We start from the raw sequence: 17637 nt of genomic DNA on the forward strand, positions 1-17637 counted from the left end.
CGAGGCCCTGTGGTTACTACGCTCTTATCTCCTCCTCGCCAGTTCCCCTCCCCCTGAAGAGAAGGCAGTTTGTCGGTGCTCCCATGGATTCGCCGGGCGGTTCTCCTCCTCGTCGAGGCTGGGAGACCTTGGACGACGATCCTCTAGAAGAAATCGCATGCCGCTCCAGCGTCCTCACCGCCGCAAGACTCGGTGCTTCCTGCACCAACTTTTTCAAGACGGTGCTTAAACAGGCTTGGGAAAAGGCCATGCTTGTATTTCTTCCATGCTTCCTTGAGGAGAAGGTTCTTATATGGGACAATCCTTCGAACAGTCCACCGCCCCCTGGCCATGGTTGCACGTTGACTCCGCTAGAGTTGCCGACGTTGAGAGGTAGTCGGATTTTGTCCGATGAGCAGGTCAGTCATGGAGTTTGATCATGTAGTACTTAGTTATTCCATTTCCATCCCGTAATTTCTCCGCTGCCCACTGTCTTATATATAGGTCTGGGTCGGTGCCAACAAAGATTGGCTTGCATACCTCCGGCCGGATACCACCATCATTTTGCACAACATCCACAGCAGTGCGGCCGTTCCCGCAGACCCCTTCTCAACCATTAGGATCGGCCTTCCGGACTGGCTGGGATTGAATACGTATGATGATGCCTACATGAGATTGAGGAAGATAGCAATTGCGGACCCGCCGACAAAGCGACACGGCTACGACGATTACTATATCATCGCGGTGTTCGACATAAGGATTGCCATCAATGCAAGAGGCAGTATCAGCAGAGGCTGGCGCATGTTGGCCGTGGCAGATTTGTACCCCTACATGTTTGAAGATGCCATGCGCCATCTAGGCCGCATCTTTGCGGTGACAAGCCAGGGAACTTGTTTCATCTGGTTGCCATCCTATGGTATGGGAGATTACAAATGGAATGCACAAACCATCATTTGCATCCCTAATGGTACTCCACAATTTTGCAGGGACCAGTCATCCCCTAATCAAAATAAGATCGTGGATCCTGTATGTGCATTTGCATCCGCGATTCGGTCTAACCTGGAACCTTGTAGCTGACTTTGGCATGTTGGGATCAACTATCTTAGCAGTCATTACCCATGGTATCACTGATGTGCAACATGGTCACACAATGTACCACGATCGGACCGTCACCATCTACCCAGGTATTCCATTTAGTATTATATTTTTTAACCCTCTCGCCTTCTCTTTTGTTGTTGTACTACTTACTAGCTGGAGTACTTTTTACCTTGGAGGACACATATAGCTAGCTAGGCCCTTGAAGACTTGAACGCACTAGTTGCCACCATTTTTGTTTTTCCATGTCTTACTATCTCATCCATGTAGCCAAGAGTGGCTATATATAATATACCAGTTATTTTACTTCCTCTATACCGGAGTAGTACTATTTGCTGCACAGTATTACTGACCGCTGTATTTGAGCACAATATTATTATGCATGGACCTTGACTGTGTACGTCACCATGTTTCCAGATCTGAGATGTCGCATGTACCAGATGAACGGGGCCGAGTTCGACCCCCCTGATGCTACGTGGGTGCCGAGGAACACTCTTGGAGAGTACTCGCTTTTCATTGGGGACAGCTACCCCATTGTGAAGCGGATGCCACCTTCTGTGCATGACACCGAAGGCCTGCCGTTCATGAAGCATGGTTGTGTCTTTAGTGTGCACCACCGGATGAACGACATGCTGGGACACGTTATCCCTGATTTATGCTGCTTCAGCTTGGATGAGTCTCCATCGTGTGGAACCGGACTAGAAAGTTGTGACAATGATTCCCGTTGCCCACCGCTATGGATCGTGCCATCCATGAAGAACACCTGGGATTGGAACCTGGAGGAGGACATGTAGCCCATCTATAATGTGTAAGTGGGGTATGGTAAATTGTGAACGGTAGCACTGTGAATATATGTAGACTAGTTGTGCACAAATTTATCTAATGAATGTGTGGCATACTGGCATTTGTCCTTTAGAATTTATTACTAGTAAATGTGTTATGTGTACGTGCAACTTGTGTGGTTGTTGCACGGGATCCAACACACTCATTGAGAAAAAAGGTGGCACAACTTTGGATATAGGTGACGCGGCAGCATCATACAGTAGCATCGTTCTCTATAGTTGTAATACTCCTACTAGGACGACAACTCCTATAAAACCTTGCGCTTGGCTCTTTGCCTCTTCGGGAGGTTCAATAGTTCATACTCGTGTGAACCTTGCACTTGGCTCTTCGCCTCTTCGGAAGGTCCAACAATGATGATACTACAGTACAATATGCTTCTGGCAATCTGACATCGATTGAACTGATGCACGTCCACTGCGAGGGCGAGGGCGAGTGAGAGGGAGAGGGAGAGGGAGAGGGCGCTGTAGTCAAAACCCTATCCTCGTCCTGTGAGCCACTGCATGCGTGGGCGAGGGAGAGGCGTAGTAAGAAAGCTTCTCCTTGTTCAGCGAGTTGACGGGACACATCAAAGCAGTACAAGTACTAGTCCTTTCCGGCTAAATATGGCTTAATTTGAAACGAGAAAAATACACTAGCAGTCAACGTATGTAACAATACACTCTTTACGGTCACTATATATAGTTTTGCGGCGATTATATGATCACTAGCTCATCGTAGAGCACCGTATTGCACCCTACTGACCGGCCACATAGTCGACGTGGCACTTTGTTGACTGGTTAAATTTTCACCTGGTTTCTGGGTCCCACCTGTCAGTTGGCAGAGCAAGGAAATCAGTTGAACAAAACTTTACGCAGGCGCGACAGGAGTCCAACCCTTGCGCGTGAACCACCCTGGCTGTGTATGTGAGTGCATGCACGTGTACTCCCTCGGTCTTCCAACAAAGAGTGTACATTGGCTAAAAAACAAAGAGTGTACATCTACACTTCCAATGCATTTAGCCTTTAATCTAAAATCGATATTGATTGACTAATGCATCAACTTGTGCTCTAGCTATAGGCTAAATGTCTATCCTTAATTACAGCATGCAACAACCTTCATTTAATATTCTTCTCTCAATGGTTGCATGCACACATAAATCTGCTACTTTCGGGCGTTAATTATGCCCTAGTCAATGTGTAAATCTCTAAATGTACAGTCTTTCACGGACGTAGGGAGTAGGTTGAGCACTTGAGCGTGAGCGTGTGTGTTGCGTCGCGTGCTGTGTACGGCATGTGTGCATGAGTGTTGTGTGCATCCACGTGTACGTGTGAGTGTTGCATGTTGCATGGATGCATGCATGCATGAGGCTTTTACTCCCTCCCATCGACATGTTCATATTTCAAGCTTCCTCTGTTCCCTCCATATTGTGATACTCCCTCTGTTCCCAAATACGGAGTAAAAGCCTCCCTCTACCCCCGCGGAGTATTTGTCTCTCTAGAGATTTCAACAAGTGACTACGTACGGAGCAAAATGAGTGAATCTACACTCTAAAATATGTCTACATACATCCGTATGTTATATTCCATTTGGATGTCTAAAAAGACAATATTTAGGAACGGAGGGAGTAGCACATAAACATTAAGTTCTTTTGTTTTTTCATCCTTGGTCACGGTGCACAACCTAAAGATGACTCACCTGGATGGATGGAGTAGATGGTCAAAGTTTGACACAAAATTAATGCATTGGTAAACATAATTTTTTTGAGGAAAACAAGTGCATTAATTGAGTGTTTTTGCAAACTATAAAAATTATTCCACCACTCATCATCAACCTTGGTTGATGAGATTTTTTAATTGAGCCGTGTGCCTTGGCCAATGTTTGATCTTGTTGGACAGGATGCATCGAAGCTTACATGGGGTGCTAAGCACATTAAAAACTTTAGCAACTAAAGCTCCCAATGCTTACATGTACAGGTGCTTAACTTGTTGGTGCTATTTATTTAATGATTTTGTAACTAAAGTTCTTCATGCATTGGTGGGATTATTCCATTTAAGTCTTTTGTCTAGGTTCTCGCGCTTAGTACTGGGGTCACCACACTTATCTCTCCTCTTAATTACCTTGCCACATCAGACTTTTTGCCTACATGGCAGCCTTAGCACCTGTACAAGGCGGAGCATTGGGAGGGGCCCGAGCGTACAGGCATAGGGATACTGTAGATAGGAAGTCTTCGCGATCCATTATTCCCCATCTCGATCAGAGAGAACTATTCAACTAGTCTTCACAGTGAAGTGACAATACACGCTGCAGCATATGGGACACTTGATTAATAAGCTGAACCAGTGTGTTGGTGTTACTAAATCAGCCTTACCCAGTACTGCCATCATGTTTGCCAGTGGAGCACGCTTTCCCAAATACGACTACGCACATCTCTCCTCCATTAACTGACATATGGGCTCTCTTGAGGTCGACCCACATGTCATCGGCGTAAGTATTTACACTCCGAAGGACGGTATATCCTGGTAGTAGTACTAGTAGAATTGAGGTTTAATGCACTTTCTTCCCCGTCTTTCACTCTTCTTCCTCCTCTCTTCTTATCCCTCCTCTCTTCCCCATCGTCAGTCGCACACCATTTCCCCCCGCTCACTGCTCACCCGCCCGCGCCATCTTCCTTGGTAGCTCGCGCGTACCATATCCCCCCGCTCACTGCTCGGCCACACACGCCATCTTCTTCGCTCGCCCGCCAGAATCCACTTCCCCGCTGGCTCGCAGGCACTGAAAACCCCAGTCACTCAGTGCACTAAAAAACTCTATGGCAGAACCGACTGACACGCAGAGCCGCGATTGGAATTCCCTCCCCGATGTTCTATTGGAGCAGATCTGTAATCGTATGGACCTGCTTAGCACCGTCCGTCTGGCCGCATGCTCGGTGTCTTTGTACTATCTACTCGTCTGCAACCGACCGTCTCTTTTCAAGACACCCTGCTTGCTGATGCCCGATCCTCGCAGGTGGCCCAGACACCGACTTGACGATCCTACGGAGGTTGTCGTGGTGCCCCTCGACATGCTACCACTACCGTACACCTGTCCTTCATGTGTGGCCACTACTGGGCGGGCATGAAGGCCAACTGGATCATCCTCATCCACCAATCTGGTAGTCTATGGCGTCTCTTGGATATCTACACCCAGCGAGAGATCACCCTTCCATCGTTGGATACTGCCGCCATCGAGCCTCGCGGCCTGCCGGACACTCCTGCCTACTACGCACGAGATATGTCAAGCTTTTGGCTCGACCTCTGTTTGCTGAAGGTTGTAATCTGCGAAGTTCCCACACCATCACAAGACTACATGGATTACAAGCTTATTGCCATGTTCAACATGGGATTAGTCTATCTGGAATCCGGTCGCCATACATGGTTATGGCTCATCATCAATCCTCTTCACCCAACATTTTTGTCTGATGCTATGGTGCACGATGGCATCATTTATGCGGTCGACGCACAGATTGGCTACCTATACTGGTGGATTCTATCGTTGTGTAATTGTTCTATCTCATCTCATCTTTACCTTAAGAATACGACTGCCTGTTCATTGTTAGAAATTTAGAATATATAGTATGTCTATAACCACATCATTGCTATATGTTCCTCTCATTTCCTAGATTTTTATGACCACACATGTTATTGTTAGAGTTGATATGAGAACAATTGGCATCTAATGATCGTTAGAATAGATATTATGAGTATAACCTCATGATTGCTATATGTTACTATCATTTCCAGGATTTTTATAACAATGCATGTTATTGCTTAGAGTAGATATGATAACTGTAGTAAGTGTTATGGTAGAATATGAGTAGGCCCTGTCATATTTGTTTTCCTCTCATTGTTACATGATGTTTGAACCATGATATATTGCTAGAATATGAAAGCCATTGGCTTATTTTTTTAACTTAGGGTATGGTTATGACCACGACATTGCAATTCTCTGTCTATGATATGTGTCACTGTTATAATAATCTTAATTCCACACATACTCTAAACATGATTGCTTATTTTTGTTCTTTTGGTCTCCAATTTGAATTGTTGCAGCAGATGCAAATGCGCTAGCCTTCATGATTCCAGGACCTGGAATCATACCAACCGATGTGTGGTGGTTTATCGCTCGTTCAGCTGACGGTGGTCATTTGATGCTCATTTGCATGTACCAAATTGACCGAACCATTTCATCAAACCACATGCAGTACAATGCCTGGGCCATTCGTGACATTGATCGCTATGGCTGCTTCATGTTCGAGAAAGATCCCAGCTCCATTGGGTCAGGCGTATTCAACTAGAGGCAGGTTTACAGCCTCGGGAACCACTCCATGTTCCTCGGGCTCAATTATCCGATCATCCAACCAATCATCGATCATATCACCGGTGATGATTACCGTGCTATGCAACTTCCGTTCGCCAGGGGGGTACTATGTTTACACATCATACCATGGGTTTCATGAATCACCATATCCAGAGATTCGTCGACACAGCTTGTTGCCAGATAATCTTCAGTGTGTGAAAGGCATCAAGCTTCCATGCGATGGATGACTTTTGCAAACCCGACATGTGGCGATGTGGTTCATGCCAACAGCAAATATGCACAACTTGATTCGTACTGATATCTAGACTGAGCCATGTGTCCTGCTGCTGTAGCATGACCCTCTTTTATTGGATATTATGTACTGTTGTTAGTTTGAATCACTGCTCTGGTTACAAGGATAGATACCTTTCTGGGATCAAGTGCATCCTAACTCACCTGCGTAGGATATACTGATAATGATGATGGAGATGTTGTGCAGTATATATATATATAAACACTATTCTGATCACGGGATCAGAATAATATTTTGATCACAACATGAACTTTCCGAGTAACGCGCATGACCTTCCCCGAGTACAAGGTTGAACTTCAGCTAAAAGGTGTCTAAATGGGGCCTGCGATATACCGTTGGAAAGCTACGTACACCAGTATCATGACCCAAGTTGAATTTTTGGCAAAATGTAAGCGGGTTAAAGAGCAGTTTTGAAAACCGTTTTTCCTTCATACAAAAAACATGAATAGTATTTTCGATCGCATTTCTAAACCATTTATCGGAATGACACAAATAATATGGCGTTGGAAAGCTGCTGCAAAACCGCTCCTTCCACATGTTTAAAGTTTTCTCTAATTTCTTTTGGTTAAAGAGTAATTTGGAAAATTGTAAAATTTCGCAAACCGAACAGCCGAGTTCGTATTTTCGATGGCATTTGTAAACGGCTAATCCAATTGAGGAAAATGATATGGCGTTGAAAAGCTTATGAAAATGCGCTACTTTTCATCTTGAAAGTTTTTTCTAATTTTGAATGGTTTAAAAGAAATTTAGAAAACAATACAAGTTCTAGCAAATTTGTATTTTCGAGCTAATTTTTTAACCGTCTGTCCGAATGCCGCAAATGATATGGCGTTGGAAAGCTTGAGGAAATGCAAAACTTTTTTGTATCTATTATTTCTCGCAATTCTTTATGGTTTTAAGTCAGTTTCAAAAATGGCGAAAAAGGTATTCTCGCCATATTTTCTACAAACTTTAACGAAATGGCGCAAATAATATACCGTTGAAAAGCTACGGAAAATACGAAACTTTCTCATGTTGATGGTTTTATCTGATTCCTAGCAGTTTTCAAGTAATTGCGAAAATGGCGGGATCATTCGTTCTGCCTTTATCGCGAAACTGATTCTTCGAAAATGCACCGCGTGAACACTTGAACTTCTCGGCATGTCTACTTGAACTTCACTCTGTTTTTCACGTGCTTTTTTTCTTGTAGATCTCCATCCACTGCTTGTAGCTCTCCATCCACTCACTGAAATTGAGCAAGTGATATACCCTTCTCACAATAAATTTTTTAACTTTCTCCGACCGAGGACTTGAACTTACGCAAATGATATTACTGTCGTTTTGAAGTAAATTAGAAAATGACAAGATCATGATTTCTACCTTCATCGCGAATGGAAATGCACTGCGTGAAGTAGTTTAACTTCTCGGGCATGTCTATTTGAACTTCACTTTGTTTTTGGTGTGCTATTTTTTGACATGCTGTTTTTTGCACTGCGTGAAGTAGTTGAACTTCTTGGACATGTCTGTGTGAACTTCACTCTATTTCACTTTATTTGTATTTTTCTTGTATGAAATACACACCATGTAGTACGTGAACTTCCGGTTGTTATCATTTTTAAACTCCTCTCTGGTTTGAGAAAATTATTTTAAAACACAAAAAACAACATATTTTTTATGTATTTTGGACATCTAAATACACGGTGAACCTCTCTCACAAGAATTTTTTAAACTTTTCCTCGCTGAGCAATTGAACTTCTATCAACCATTCTTTTCATTTATGAGTTGTTTTTAAAAGTGCAAAAAATGGTGCTGTGTTTTTTATTTCTTTCAACAGGTAAATCCTAGGTTTTAATAAACTCCGAACTTCTCTGTTATTTCAATATGAACTTCACCTTTTTATATTTTCAGTAAAGAATTGTATTCGATTTTTATACGGAAAAAATCGAACATGGAAATACTAGGTGAACCTCTCCCACGAGAGTTTTTGAACTTCCTCGGACAGAGACTAGAACTTCTTTCAACAAACCTAATAAGCTTTTATTTTTCTTTTATTCTCACTTGAAATGCATTCCCTGCAGTACTTGAACTTCTCGTTGTTTTCACTATGAACTTCTTTGAACAGATAAGAATTTTTTTCTAATACATAAAAGCATGTTTTAGATAGTATACATGAAAATTTTAAAACGTTCATCGAAATGTGGCACATAATATACCCGGTGGAAAGCTTATGAATAGCAGCAAGTTTTTCATGTAGATATGTGTTACAAATTCGTTGCCGTTTGAGAGTAGTTTTTAAAATGGCAAAACAACGTTGTTTTTGCCTTTTAGAACAACATGTAAATGAATGACGGACGTCTTGTAAATATAATTTTTGAACCTTGCAGGGTGGAGCACGTGAACTTCTTGCAACAAACCTTTTAGGCTTTTAGTTTTGTATTCTTTTATTCTCTTCTGAAACGCATTCCGTGTAGTAGTGGAACTTCCCGCTATTTTGACCTTGAACTTCTGTCACGTATTTTGTTCAACCTCTCACACACGAATTTTTGAACTTTCTCGGGCCGAGCACTTGAACTTCTAGCAACAAAACTTTTAACCTTTGCTTTTTCTTTCTTTTTTTCATACAAAATGCACACCGTGTAGTACGCGAACTTCTGACAGTTATCAATCTGAACTTCTCTCAGTTACGTTAATATATCCAGGTTTTTTTATGAATTTTTAATCCGATTTTCTTAATCCTTTTTTATGAATTTTGAAGCGCTCTATTTTTAAAATTTGAAATTCTTGTTATTTTATTTTTGAACTTCTTGTTTCCATTCTTTAATAACGAGAAAAATCCGAGTTTTCTATAATCATCGAACTTCTCCATCTTTTTTAATATGGACTTCCTGGTTTTATTTCTTAATCTTTTTTTATAAAATTTTGAAGCATTCTATTTTTAAAAGTTGAACGTCTTGCTTTTTTATGTTTGAACTTCTTGTTTCCATTTTTAATAATGAAGAAAATCTGAGTTTTCTATAATCATCAAACTTCTCCATCTTTTTAATATGGACTTTCCGGTTTTATTTCTTTAATCTTTTTTATGAAATTTTGAAGCGCTCTGTTTTTAAAAGTTGAACTTCTTTTTATTTTATTTTTGAACTTCTTGTTTTCATTATTTAATAACGAGGAAAAATCTGAGTTTTCTATAATCATCGAACTTTCCGCTGTTTTCACTTTGAACTTCTACCATGTATTTTTGTTCGTAATTTCTCACCCGTTCATCAGAGTTGCACAAATGATATATAGTGCTGATTACCTCTCTCACAAGAAGTTTTTGAACTTCCCCGTGCTGAGCACCTGAACTTCTAGCAGCAAAATTTTTATACTTTAACTTTTTATTCTATTTTCTCATATGAAAACACACACCATGCAGCACATGAACTTCTGGACGTTTTCAATTTGAACTTCTCTGTAAAAAAGTTGTCCCAAACTCCCAAAGCACTCGTCGAATTTGAGCATATGGTAGCATTGGAAAGCATTTTTTTTTAACAAATCATGACTAGTGAAGAGCATATTTTGAACATGCTAAGACTTGTTTTGAGCATATTTTAGTAACAAAAAAATCTAAGATGTTTTAAACGTCGAACTACTCTATTAATTGAATTTGAACTTCTCAACATTTTTATTTTGAACTTCTGTGTATCTATTTTATAAATGTGGAAAATAAAACTGGTGTGTTTGTCCCTATAAGGAACTTCACGAGTTTATTTTTATTCTTTAGTAACGAGAAAAATCTGAGTATTTTATTCACACCGAACTTCATCGCTTTTTAAATTTGGACTTCTTGTTTTTTTAGTAATGGGAATAAACCTAGTTTTTAGTAAAATCAAAATGATTTATTATTTTAATTTGAACTTCGAGAGTTTTTTATTTAGAAACGGTGAAAATCCTTTTATACTTTACTTTTTCAAATTGAACTTCATACTTACTTCTTCGCAAAATGAGAAGAATCTGATTTTTTTTGTACACATCGGACCCTCCGTTTCTTTAAAGTGGACGTCTTGGCTTTTTTTTTGGTAACATGGATTTTTTTGTAAATAAACATAGAACCACTTCATTTTATAAATTTGAACTTCTAGGTTTTTTCATAGAAACAGACAAAATCTTTTTTTTAAAATATTTTTGAATTGCTCTGTTATTTTAATTTAACCTTTTCAGAGTTATTTAGAACCATGAAAAAATGTTTTCTAGTACATATATTGAATGAATTTGTTATTTTAGTTTGAACTTTTTGGTTATCATTTTTCAAAAATGGGAAAATCCACGGGATTTTTTTAGTACAACGATAACATTTTCTTTGAACTCTCATGTCCCTGATTACTTCGTCGATTTTTCTTGTGTTAGCTACATTACATCTTCTCGCTGCGATTGTCTGACAATGCATGGTTTGTGCTCAGCGCAATGTGATGCCACAAACCAACCATGGTCGTCGGACTTGTGAAGCTAGATCACTACCTTTGAAACCAAACCTCGCGGAGTCATTCTAGCACCTCCAGTCAACACCCTGAAGAGCAAAAATGATATGGTGTCATGCGTGTGTGCAAACCAATGGAGAATTCGGAACAACAAAAGGAAAATTCATGTCGATCCATACCTCCATTGCTCCATCTGGCACCCTAGATCCTGAGATGACCAATACTAGTCGTCGTTCATGTAGATGGTCATGTACCAAATATGCCGAAAAGCAATCCCCATGAGTACAGGTTATAGAACTCGTATGCCTCCTCCAGTGAGCCAAATCGGGTAGATATGGTCGTCTGAAAAAGTATGTATTTGTTGATCTGCTACAATGGGAACACATGAATGGACAAAGCAAAAATTCAGAAAAATGATCAACAATGGGAAGAACACAAACATCGGCTACAGCCTCCCCCTCTCCGTTGCAGGTAGCAGCAACTTGGAGAAGATACAAACATGAAGGTCGAGCTTTGGCCTCGGACAGGTCGCTGATTAGGCCTCAGCAGTTCGTCGACGGCGCGAGATGAGTGGCCATGGCGGTGGGATCCGGCAGTTGCAGCCCGAGCTTTCTCGGGCGACCTGCTATTGCACGGGTTGTTCTCCGACTGTGGCATTGCGCGGGGACGTGGGCCTTCCAGCGAAGCACATGAAGAAGCAGGGGAAGCCGCCATCGAGCTTTCTTGCAGGGGCTGCAATGGCTTGACCGATCCACCAGCTTGCTAGGTCGCGGGAACCGACAGTGAGGCAGCATCCAACACGTGCTCCGGCTTATCTGGCCGGGGTATGTTGTTGCCGGCGCGACAGGGTGGGAGAACAACATCAGCAGGGAGGAGGTAGGAGATCCATCTCGCGGCAGAGACGAGATCCATCTCGCAGCACCGCGCGGGAGTTGTCGGCGACCCCCGGGGTTGCAGGGCGGTGGACCCGATGTGGAGCAGCGGCGGAGGGAGGAAGGTTGGCCTCGCGCCAGAGGAGGTGGGGGCGGCCTCGTGCCGGGAGGAGGTGGGAGGCGGCGGCCTCGTGCCGGGAGGAGGCAGGAGGCGGCGGCCTCGTGCCGGGAGGAGGCAGAGTCAGCGGCGCGTCCTGTGGAGCTGGTGGGATGGTGCGGCGGCGGTGGTCCGAAGCCGGGCGAGCGGTGGGTCGGTGACTGCGGGGATGAGAATTTGGGCTGGGACAGGGGAGATCGGGAGGAGATTTTTTGGGCTGGGACACGGGAGATCGGGAGGAGATTAGGGATCGGGGGAAGGTGGAGGACGGGAGCTCCTATTCGGCGCTGCGAGCGCCGGTTAGCGCTAACAGCGCTCGCAGCAGGAGCTAGCGGGCCGGCCCAATCGAGGAGAAAAAGCAGTAAAAAACGTACTGGTATAACCATGCAAAAACTGGGATTCGAACCCATCACCTAACGTATAGCAACGTAACGCCCGAACCACCAGACCAAGATGCTAAGCTAGTCAACTACAAGAAATGAGTAACATTTAATCCGAACTCTAAGATATATTATAGACCCATATTTAATTATTTGAAAAAGAAATTCAAAAAAAAACCACGAATTCTGAAAAAAGGTTCATGAAAAATGGAAAACGATCATCAATTTCGGAGAAACCTTCAACCATTTTGAAGAAAGTTCACAAATTTGAAAAATAGTTCACTGTTTTCGAAGAAAAGTTCCTCAAATTCGAAAAAAGTTCATCGATTTCTCAAAAAGTTCATCAAAATTAAAAAAGTTCATGGGTTTCAAAAAAAAGTTCATGGATTCCAAAAAAAAGTTCATTGATTTTGAACAAAAGTTCATCAAATTTGAAAAAAGTTCATGCAATTTTACAAAAATGTTCATTGAATTTCAAAAAAGTTCAACAAATATTAAAAAAGTTCATCAAATTTCAAAAAAGTTCACTGTAATTGAAAAAAGTTCACTAAATTTGAAAAAAGCTCGTAAAAAAAGTTTATCGGATTTCAAAAAAAGTTCGTCGATTCAAGAAAAGTTCATTGATTTCCAAAACGTTCACGAATTTAAAGAAAAAGTTCACTGATTTTAAAAAGGTGCGCAATAAAAAAACAAAAAAGTTGAGAAATAAAAGAAAAAGGAATAAACCGAAGTGAAGAACGAATAAAAAGGAGAAAACGAACTAACCAGACACCTGTGAGTGGACGGCCTGGTGGCTACAACCCAGCGCTCCCAACAAACGGGTTGCGAGTTCGAACCCTGTGCCAAGCACTCTTTTTGGCGTTTTCGAAACACAAGAAGGAGAAAGATGGAATGGGTTGGCCCATCTTGGACTGCTGCAGGTGTCCGTTTGCAAATTGCACTGTAACGGGCGCCTGCAACGCCAAATAGGAAATCCCGTGGAGGACAGGTGTAGTCGTGGGTGGGCCTTTTTTGCGAGTTTGGAAGTTCAGGAACGTGTCATCGAGCTCTATATAGGCCTGACGTGATCCAAATAACTATTCTGATCCTAGGATCAGAATAATGTGTGTGTGTGTGTGTGTATACTTGTTGGTGAAAGTGTTGTCCAATGGGAATTATATTTTGTATTACTCATGTAGCCTACAAAGTCTGTCGTACAGCCTTGTAACTTCTTACCTTATTTTTAAATTTGTACTAGTCCTCTATACCGTATATTGCGCTACTCGTACTACTACCTCCCTCCTAGTTTACTGTCCCCTTCGTAATTTGTGTCAAATTTTGACCATAAATTTCACTAACTAAATGTTAATGCATGTCACAAAAAATTATATCATTTTATTTGTATTTTAACATAGTTTCCAATGGAATAATTTTTAGTGACATACATTGACATTTTGTTAGTTAAACCTATGGTTAAAATGTGACACTAAATACGACTAGTAAGTAGTACAGTAGTAGTACTAATATATGTCGGTCAAATTATTCATCATGTCCACACATTGAATTGACGTGACAACACGCTGCGCGTGAGGTGGCACAAGAATCCCGGCGGCGTCTTCGGGTATTGTGGACTTCAGATTTGGAGTATCACTTATCTATTGAAATCTTTCACCATTCATTTAAAACAGTCGATTGATTATACATTGAGTACCATATAATTGGAATTAAGCGATGCAAGTCCAAGAAGGATTGGGCAGTGCTGCCGACTGGCGTCAAGTTTGAACCCACGAATCAGGAGCTGATCGAGCACCTTGAGGCCAAATTGACTGCTGACAGCATGAGATCTCACCCTCTTATCGATTTGTTCATACCAACTATCGACAGCGAGCACGGCATATGCTACACCCATCCTGAGAAACTTCCAGGTAAGACACCGATTGACCGTCTACTTGCACAAACATATTCCTTTGTTTATAGCTCTATTTTTATTTTTAAACGCAAACCTAGTGAAGCAATTATAATTTGACAGTTAATAAAAAGTGAAACAAGTGCCTGCAACATGCCAAAGATGTTATGAAAATGCCAACCACGTACACTAAAACATGTATTTGACAATACTACAGGTATCACACTGAGTGGCCTAAGCAAGCATTTATTCCAGCACAATTGCAGGGCATTCAAAAGGGGCACGTGGACGCGTCGCAAGATACAGTCGGAGTGCGGCATGCACGCGATGTGGCACAAGACAGCGAATACCTTGCCGGTGGTGGTCAACGGCCGGCAGACGAGGAGCAAAAAGGTTCTGGTGCTGCACACCAACAAGAACTTCGACCAGCAGAGGACCAACCGGGTGATGCACCGGTACCACCTCGGGGACCTGGAGCAAGAGAAGGAGCGGGAGCTGGTCCTCTGCAAGATTTTCTACCAGATAAACACTAGGGCCAGGAGTAAAAAGATTATAAGTTAGTTTGGTATTGGTACTTGTACTACCTTGTCATCTGCAAGTTGGTATTGTTGTTAATGATCTTTTGGTATGAACCTGGCATTTGCTTCCAACCATCACGCCGAGGGTCCGCAAGCTGAATCATTTGTTTCGAAACGAATTTTTAGGCACCTGATTTTTATTTGATGGGTAGTATAAGCACCTGCCGTTCGAATTCCCAGTTCTCCAAATGTTTTGAAACAAGTGCATGCACTTATTATCATGATGAAAAAACAATATACCTACTGCATCCCAGTTATCAGTCTGTACTTGCAGAATTCTCTTGTTTGTTGAGCAGGTATATTATTTTTTCATGTCGAGCAAGTTTCAACTGGGCTGTAGACTGCCCAGGCTTGGTTTTGTTTTTAACAGGCCCAACCAATAACAATAACGGGGCACAAAGATCCAGCAGGTATCTACTAGCCTCTGGCCCGTCAACATTAGTTATATTTTGTCTTACAACATCCACATACTGAATCAAACACACAGCCCAGTTCTATTTTCCTCTTGAAACGACATATCCTACATCTGTTTTCTAATCTCTACCTATAGTTTTACTAGTTCATATGCACGTATCATTATATTGAAAATACATAAAGTTCCCTTTTCATATTTACATCCTTATTTTTCTTGTTGTTTTCCCTCCCAGCGCTGATGTCTTTACCACTGGTTTTCCCTTAAACCAACTCAATTGTCCCACGTCTTATTTGCTTACGAAAACAATACGATTTTGTTGGCAAATTAACAAGTTCTTAAAAAAATTATCATTTCGGGATTACAACAGTTCAGACTCCACCGAAATATGCAAAATAAGGCTGTACTTTTTGACCGTGGTCCTGGACAGAAAATGGGCTGTAATAAATTACTTAAGAATTAGCAAATGGGCTACAAATTATTATTTTTAGCAAATGAGCTCTATGTTGTGTGCCACAGATTTGGAGGCTGACTTGTGGGCCTACTAAGTTAATGCGTACATAAGGTTTCTCAAAAAAAGAAACTTAGTCAACAATCGATTCTACCATCATCAGACCATTAGATGTCAATCTAACGACAATCGTGCTTCTTCAGTCTCTGATCTTCCTGCTCCAGCCGCCCAAACCAGCGCCGGCGGAACCGCCTGCTCCCGCCTCCTGTGGCCGGCTGTGTTGCCGGGCAGGCCTCACGGTCCCACCATACTCGGACCCCTGGCCTGTCTATCCCTCTACTCACTCACACCTCCTGTTATTTTCGGCGATGGCAGCCGAACCAGTCAACCCTCATACTCCCCACCATGTGGGCAACCACTGTCGTGTCTTCCCCGGCTCCGTGTCGTAACCTTCGTAGGCCTCGCCGTCGTCCACCACCCTGGTGCTCTTGGCGCGGCGTGGTCAACGTGGTCAACGAACGACATCCATCGGAAGTGGACTGTATGTGGAGAGGCTGACAGCTAGGTCCACGACCGCACACAAGGAAATGCCTCCTTATTACGCGCAAAATAATGATTCCTCCACCTGACATCTGGGACCCACTGGAAGGGCCTCTATATTTCGCGAAAAAGTTTCCCCCAGCTGATAGCTCAGACCCACCACTATATCTTCGCACGCAAGGAAGTGCCTCTTATTACACACACAAAAACGAATACCCCCTTGCGTGGGAGGCTGACTTGTGGGCCTACTAAGTTGACGGGGACGGAGGACTTTGTAAACTTAGTCAATATGAATGATTCTAGCTCCAGTGACCATACTATGTCCATCCAACGGCCGTAGTGCTTCTTCAACCTCTGGTCTTCTTGCTCCAGCCGCCCAAACTAGCGCCGGTCGTGCCGCATGCTGTTGCCTCCCGTGGCCGACTGTGACGCCGTGGAGGCCTCACCGCCCCCTACTACTTCCACCGCTAGCCAGGCCCTGTGGCGACGGCAGCCTCACACCGCAGCCGAACCAGTGAACCCTCGTACTCCTCTCCGCGTGGGCATCCAATTCTGCGTCTTCCACGGCTCCGCCTCGTCCCCTTCCTAGGCCTCGCCGTCGTCCACCGCCTTTGTGCTCTCGGTGCAGCGTGGTCAACGTGGTCAAGGGACGACTTCCATCGAAAGAGTAATGTACGTGGAGAGGCTGACAGCTGGGTCCACGGACACAGCAAGGAAGTGGCTCCTTATTACGCGAAAAATAATTATTCCTCCACCTGACAGCAGGGACCCATCGAACGGGCCACCGTATTTCGCGAAAAAACATTTCCCCCTGACTACTGGGACCCACCAGCTACATCTTCGCACGCAAGGAAGTGCCTCCATATTACGGGCAAAAAAAATGATTCGCCCCCTGACTGCTGGGACCCACCAGCTACATCTTTGCATGCAAGGAAGTGCGTCCATATTACGGGCAAAAAAAAACGATTCGCCCCCTGACTGCCGGGACCCAATAGCTACATCTTCGCATGCAAGGAAGTGCCTGACAGTCGGGACCCACCCGGTCGAAGCGTACATAGCGTTGTCATTCTGGTCGCGAACGTGTACGTACATACTAGTCGATCGGTATGTCTGTCTGCAGGCTACAGCGATGAACCGTGGCCGTGTAAGGAAGGGCACGTGTGGTAGTAGAGGCGTGGACGTGTGGTAGTAGAGGCGCGCACGTAGCATGTACATGTACGTACATCGGCGAGGGTGCAAGAAAGTAAATACAGCCACGTACGTACATACGGGCGGGGTCTCGAACGCCTACTCACGCATACGTACAGCCAGGGCTCGTGTACATGGTTGTGGCTGGGTCGGAACAGAGAAACTGCGTCATCGTTGTGTTCATGGGGAGGCAACGG

The sequence above is a fragment of the Triticum dicoccoides genome, chromosome 7B, assembly GCF_002162155.2.
Source record: "Triticum dicoccoides isolate Atlit2015 ecotype Zavitan chromosome 7B, WEW_v2.0, whole genome shotgun sequence".
Taxonomy (NCBI): domain Eukaryota; kingdom Viridiplantae; phylum Streptophyta; class Magnoliopsida; order Poales; family Poaceae; genus Triticum; species Triticum dicoccoides.